This window comes from Melospiza melodia, chromosome W (assembly GCF_035770615.1).
Source record: "Melospiza melodia melodia isolate bMelMel2 chromosome W, bMelMel2.pri, whole genome shotgun sequence".
Taxonomy (NCBI): Eukaryota; Metazoa; Chordata; class Aves; order Passeriformes; family Passerellidae; genus Melospiza; species Melospiza melodia.
The window spans coordinates 56,272,168-56,277,441 of NC_086225.1; the positions used below are offsets into that span (position 1 = coordinate 56,272,168).

At 42.7% G+C, this 5,274-nt stretch overlaps 1 long non-coding RNA gene across 2 annotated transcripts; it reads left to right on the plus strand.

Annotated features, from left to right (window-relative positions):
• The first annotated feature begins 2,038 nt into the window (after positions 1-2,038).
• LOC134431488 (uncharacterized) lies at positions 2,039-5,054 on the plus strand. 2 transcript variants are annotated; one of them, XR_010030993.1, is made up of 3 exons: positions 2,039-2,240; positions 2,580-2,697; positions 4,450-5,054. It is a non-coding gene; the product is annotated as an uncharacterized LOC134431488 (long non-coding RNA). The 2 variants fall into 2 exon arrangements; XR_010030992.1 differs by lacking the exon at positions 4,450-5,054 and adding an exon at positions 3,534-4,081.
• The last annotated feature ends 220 nt before the right edge of the window (positions 5,055-5,274 follow it).

Sequence of the window (5,274 nt, forward strand, 5' to 3'; positions counted from 1 at the left end):
TAGAAACATTCTGGGTGAAATCTGAATTAAGGTATGTGTTTTCAAATAAGTAATCAGTTTAGATATTTGCCTGTGTACCTTTTCCTGTAATTCAGAGCTTGCGTTCTGTGGGTTTTATGATAAACCTGTAAAACATCTAAGAATGGTTTTGCAAGTCTGAATCGTTGAAGGCAGCAATAAGTGGATTTAGAGCCTGTTCTTGAGCAGACAAAGGGAAAAAGTGTGACTTTGATGCTGAACTTGTCATTTTTCATTTGACTTGCCTTTAATTATTGAAGAAGAGAGAGAACTAGGAAAAGAAATAGAATTGGTTATTGAACACTCCTAAAAAGCTCACCATGATTCTGTGTAGAGCCAAAGTGAAGGATGATGGAACAGAGCTCTGTGCATTAGAAGGAAATAAACCTGATGTCCACACAGAGTCTTACTAATTTCTGTTTTTAAAATGCAAAATAAGTTTAGGAAGTGTTGGAAGTTAGTATTTTGGGAAAGAAATGGCAGTTCCACAAAACATTCCATTCCATTGAACAGAGGCTCTGGGAACGATTCATGTTGTAACTGCTGTCACTGCAATCAGTTGGTGGTTCAGCCTTGAAACGTGCACTTGGCCTTCTATAAAGCACTGTTTTGTTTGCCTTTCAGTGCTATGAGTCTTGATAAATTGGAGAAGTGCCCAAGAGAAATTCATCATCCTGAGATACAAAAGGTAGGAAGTGACTTTTTTTGGTTTGGTTCTTTTTCTTTATTATTTTCTGGAAATAGAAGTAATTAAGTATAGATACTACTGGTTTGTTTCTTCCAGTAGCTGATAATACTATTACCAATAATAATAATAATAAGAGTAAAGTAATACTACTTAAACTGTCTTTATTTATCCATTGAACTGGCCATTTCAAATCTAAACTTCTAAACACAAATCTTGTAGAATCTTTAATAGGAGTGGGCTAAAGATCCTGGTTTTGTTTACAGGATTTATTGGTTTATTGGCTCATGAAGAGCAAGAGGTAAGTACAAGCCTAACTACCCTCTAGCTCACAGACCTGCCCAGTGAATAGAGCTTTGTTTTTTTGATGGGCTTGTGATGACTTTGAGATCAATTGCTCATTCATTACAGTAAAAAAAAAAATAAATTGTTTTGAACATGACAGCAAAAATAACTTTAAGCACAACTTAATAATAATAGATCACCAATTTTAGTTAATAATTTTATGCTATACTCTTGGGTGAGGGAAGACTCGGACACTCAATATGAGATCAGCAAGCTATGTTTATTGCAGAGAGTATCAGACACTTATACAGCACATAATAAGCTTATGAATATTCTGTAAGCCAAGCGATCTATTGGTTAAACTATACCATCAACTCTTCCTCATTCCTTTGGGCCTACATTCCCTATTTCCCACATCTCTGTCTACTTGTTATCCTACCCAGCTAGGCCCAGGCACACGCTATCTTGCAGGTGCAAAACTCAAACTACCTGTGTTCGGTACTTTCCCAGCTCCTGGTCGGCTAACAAGCGAATGTCTGTGTGACCTCTGTCATGGAGCCATTTCTCCACACTATACTATCAAAGTTTAAAGGTAAATTATTATATATTAGGAGATGGTATAAAGTGTATGTTGTAATGTGTAGGATATATACAAAGATACATACTTGAAAGTCCGTAGAGGAAACAAATTTTTACGCCTTCTGTTTGACTGTTTGTCATATATTTGGTTTTATTTCCCAGGGATCAGTGAATTTTAACTCTGGAGTCCTCTATGCTAAGGATGCTCAGCTTACAGATGATGAAATGTTCAGTAATGGTGAGTTTTTCACCTTCTCCTTCATTGTTTTGCTCATCTGAATAAAAAAAAAAAAAGGCAAGATTAAAGAAAAAGCAATAGTTTTATTATTTTTACCCTGTTATGTCTGTTTCCTCAGTATTTGCTGGAGCTGTGCTTACCCAAGGTTTGGGTAAAACAAGCTTTGGGTTCCTTCTGTCTCACTGGGAGTTGCCCAATTCAGTTGCATCTGGTGAAATTCACCCTGAGACCTAGCTCCAACTACGTGAGAGCCATTTGCAGTTCTCTCCAGACACCTGGAGAATGGGCGACGTTTCTGAGGATCCGGCGAGCGTGCTTCTATCAAAACTCAGTCTGTGAAATTTCTGGGGAAAACACTTCTGTGTCCTGAAGGGTTCAAACTCTGGTGAGGATCCAGTTATCAGGTGCTCACCTGGATGGTTCCAGCTCCCAAAGGTAACACTTGTACTCTTGCCCTGTAGTTTACATCTATTGTATTTTTGTTATTTTGCAAGATTTTTTGTCTTTGCAAAATATTGTGCATTTCACTCTTTGGAACCTCTCAGATGGTTCTTTGGTGCAGCACCACCCCACGGGACACTTGGCTGCTGTCCTGAAGGGGTTGGTCGCTGGAATTGTAAATCCTGGAGAGTTTGTAAGTCTACTGTCCCCAGGGAGGTATCATGCTTTGTTTATTTCTGTTCTGTTGGTTAGGCGCTGCTTTTGTTGCAAGTATGAATTTCAAACTGCCCTGTTCTTATTTTAACTGTTTTCCTGGTTCTCTCCGCACGGCAGGGAAAGGCTCTCGTATCCTTGTCGTCGGGCTCGGTGCTGTCCAAGAAGATACAGAGACTAAAAAAATCATAAGAAGCAAAATATGACTGCAGGGAAAAGAAGCTGGAGAGAACAGAAGGTGATATTGTTATCCTTACCCTGTATTAGAAACATCCGCTGTGCTTTGATGCTGGCAGCTGCCAGGGGCTTGTTAGCTCTTTGTAGGCAGGTGTAGGTGTTCACTTGTAGGTGTTTTCTCTGGACAAGTCAATTCAAACTTTGCTAAGCTTACATTTGAAAATTACTCTCTAGAACAGTCCAGCATGACATGCTGGATGTCGTCTCCCAGAGGGACCCAAAACTGCCATAAATTTCACAGGGAGAGGTGGGTGTAGAATACTAAAAGCTGTCAAGGTTTTCATTTTTATAGGTATTGGCAAAGAAAAGGAATTTATCTCTAAATTCATTTGGAAAGAAACCCTCTCTCTATCCACTTATTTGTATACAGGAATGTAGGAAACTCTGACTAGAGATGGGTAATAGCTTTGAAAATAAAGACATAAGTTTTATCTAGGAATGAACCAATCAAGTGCCCTGAAAGCATGAGAACAGCTGCAGGGGCTGAAGGGAACAGAAAGGGTTCTATCTCATGAACAGAGGTACCTTTTCCTTACAGGTGCTTGTGCTGTAGTTTGGATTCTGCTTCCTAACATTTCTAGTGTGACAGGGTTTACCATAGAGACAATCTGCCAGGAGGTAGCGCTTTGGGGGGTATGACAGTCCTGGGTGTGTATTCTGAACTCCTTCAGAATGTTAGGTTTGGAGTATTTCTTATCTCAGGAAAACAGCAGTCTTTTGCATCTGCATATCAGCTGTTGAAATTTTGGGTTCAATTTCTTGAATCACAAATGTCATAGGATTCCTCCCAGATGGCAGCTGTCATGAAGTATGGCTCTTCTTGGTCTTGGGTTTCAGGGGCTGTTTCCAAAGTGACCTACAGACATTGGAATGAAATCATTATTTACTGTGTAAAAGAATCACTCTCCAAAGCATCAGCCAGGGTCTAAATGTGCCATTCTGCCTTTTAAAAGTACCAACATCACAGGATTTTTCTCAGATTAAAGCTTCCATGGAGTCGGATCTCTCAAGCCTGGCCCTTGAGAATTGTGGGCCTCCTGTGAACTGGTCTTGCCAGAAGGGCTTGCTGAGTTTTCCATTGTGTGGAAAAGAGATCCCATTTGCAGCCTGAAGCCTCATGTTTCCTGTAGGATTTCCACTCCTAGAATTGCACACTTTGAAGGATTTCTTATAGCAGAAGTTTTTTGGGAACTAGGACTCTGGCTGGATTTGGGTCTCTGGACTCTCAGGTGAAGTGACCTTGAGACACTAGGGCGTGCAGATTTCCTTGCTGTTGTAAAGAGCTATTGTTCGCACCCAGGAGCCATGGTCTGAATGGGGGTGTCACCTCTTAAATTTGCAAATGTCACAGGATTTCTTCTAAATGAATGGTGCTAAGAACATAAGGTCTGGCTGGCTTTCGACTTAGAGGCGCCTCCTCTAAATTGGTCTTCAGACGCTAGGTTGGAAAGTGTTCCTACATATGCCAAATAGCCCTTGCTATGCAATTAATAAGCTTCAAATTACCATGGAGTTGCTGCCCCTGCAAAGATTTTGGCAGAGCCTGGTTGTGGTGCCCCACTCCACTCCACCACCCTTAGCAGGTCCTTATGGTTGCATGGGGAATCATCGTGGAGCATGCCAACCCAGCTCCATCCTGGGAACAGCACCTGTATTTTACCCTAAAATTTCTGTCCCATTATAGCTCCTGTTAGGATACAAATGTAACTTCTCGGTTTCCACTGATTTTACCCCCAGTCATCTTTCCATACAGACATTGCTCCACTCCCCAGAGGATTATTGTGAGCAGATGTGAGCTCTGCTGTCCCTTTGGACTGACAAAGACAGAGGTTTTGTCCCAAGTTGCTTTTGAACCTGTCCTGCACCCGTTACGAGTCCTCAGTCTCCTGCAATTTTGTGGGTCAGTCACATGTAAAACAGCACAGCTGGCTGGCATGCTTTGCTCATGAGGGGAGACAAGAGAAGAATCCCTCTGCTCACACCAGACCTGCAGCTGCCAAACCTCACCAAAGCACCTGAGGAGCCCCCAGGGACTGATGGTACAGAAGGGAGGTGATGGAGGACAGCACAGCAGGCAGCCTGCCCTCCATCTGGCTGTGAAGAAGGCAGGGCTGGGAACTGTCAGCAACATCCCAGCAGGTCTGGCTGATGGTGCCACCCTGAGGGCTTCCCCTGCCTTTGGGCAGTCCCAGCTGCTGCAGCTCACTTGACAGAGACTCATTGTCTATACTGTGCTTGGCTGCACTGGAGATGATGAAGCCGAGGACAGCAATGGTTGCCTTCACATCCCCTGACTGCAGATGGGAAGGAGGGCGAGCTCTGTCACCTTGGGAAGGCCTCTGCAGAGTCACTGCTGCCCGTCTCTGGAGCGTGGCTCCATCGGGGGACCGTGGTAAGGACAGCAGTGCTCACCTAACTGCGCACCTGAGGACAGCTTCAGGACCTTGTCATACTGTGGGAGAGCAGAGCTTCACAGTAAACACCAGCTAACACACTGACTGCCAGTGTTAACACTAACAGTTCTTACCTAAATATTAATACTAGTAACACTTACTATGCGTATTATTAATCCTAGTAG